Source organism: Austrofundulus limnaeus, unplaced genomic scaffold (assembly GCF_001266775.1).
Source record: "Austrofundulus limnaeus strain Quisiro unplaced genomic scaffold, Austrofundulus_limnaeus-1.0 Scaffold240, whole genome shotgun sequence".
NCBI classification, from domain to species: domain Eukaryota; kingdom Metazoa; phylum Chordata; class Actinopteri; order Cyprinodontiformes; family Rivulidae; genus Austrofundulus; species Austrofundulus limnaeus.
The window spans coordinates 478,934-480,639 of record NW_013952642.1 but is presented as its reverse complement, the minus strand read 5'-3'; positions in this window follow the sequence as shown (position 1 = coordinate 480,639).

The following is a 1,706-nucleotide window of genomic DNA, read 5'->3' as shown; positions in this document are numbered from 1 at the left end:
GAATTGGTCGGTAAAAGAAATGAATTTGCAGTTAACAAACTAATACAGACTCATCGTAAAGGAACAGTTTGGGCCATTTGAAGTGGGGTTCTGGGAAAGGCTCTAAAGAATTATTATCTTACTTGTTGCTTTCCTTTGAAGAAACAGAGCTGAAGTCTTMCAGGACTAATGAGCTAATTGTTAATCCAAGCTGGGTTTACAGTAAAAATAAATTGCTGCCATCTCAGAATACCTCCAAATCACCAGAACTTTCTTGTGGTTTAAGGTGTTGATTTAATACCTTTTACATCAGTCATTTTTGCATTAGCTGTTTATGTGGAATGCTGGTGGCACTGGTGCAGTCTACCTCCTGCAAGAGCATCAAAGCATTTCTACCAGAAATACTGTGCAATGCAAAACTAATTGAGGCATAAAGGTTTGTAAAAAAAAGTGTCTGAATAAACAAGAATGGCATTTTGTTGACTGGCAACAGCAATCAGTTCTGGAAATGGCTCCACTTGGASCAGCAATTATTAGCTTGTCAATACAGTCTGAGCAACAAATTATTATTATTTTTTTGTTTGGAAAAAAGTATGACAGTTTTGGTGGCTGCTCCTTTTAAACCTAGAAATGTAAGGAATGAATAATGAGTTTTACCTTTTAGTTTTTATAAACTTTTCAATTGTTCTTTGCCTCTCAGATGTTTTGCAGGATGTTGCAGACATCAAAATAAACATTTGAATACATGTTCTAAATACTATGAAAGACAATGACTGTTTTTATGTCTATTCATTGAAGGGTTGTAAAAAATGTACAAAATGTATTAAAATATAAAAAAAATAAAAATAGTAAAGCTGTATGTTGAATTTTAAACTTTTGGCTTCCTCTTGATCAGGTTTGATCATGAGGAAGAGATCAGATTTTTTATATGATTATAAAACACTGCCATATGAATAAAATAGGTTAAAACATCGAATTACAATCACTTTATAACAAAGCATGTCTCATCTTGTGTTCGTATTTTTAATAATATGCAGCCATAAGCTGAATTACAGGTGAAATCAGGTAACTTGATGTCATTTAGGAGGAAAATCACATAGAAAATTTCAGTATGATTAAAACATTTATGCCAGGTAAATAATGTGTTTATGCCTATACGTTTTAAAATGTTCACTGTCAAAGTCTGGCAGAAAATAAACCACAATAAAATAAATAAATCATTTCCGAAGAACAACTTTTAATCTGCAAACAAACACATCGTTTCAGAAGTAAAACCTTTGGTTTGCAAACAAAACATTTGCATAGTTTGGCAAACATTGTTTGTTTGACCAGGTTTTGGCTCTGCTGCTGAGGCTTTTATTCTGACAGTCATGTTTGTGCTTCTGCCAAATTAATTAATTWTTTTTTTTTTGGTGCTGTCTGATTCCTTTGCCTCTGATTTTGACTCAGATGTCTCAGGTGGGAGGGTCCCCCCCCAGCAGAGATTCAGACCCTTGACAGTGTTGCTGTGAAGGAACGATGCTGACCTGCTGCACTGTGTAGCTGAATCTGCTCAGATGGAACCAGAATCCTAGTTTTCTTTCCTCTCTTAAAAATACGAATTTATTTCACCAACTGGGTTCTTGTGACTGCTAAACACATTGGGCCTCATGCAAGAACATGTTCGTATTCTTCTCCTAAATTTCTCYTACTTTTGTTCGTACAAAGGGTTCGTACGAACATGTCAC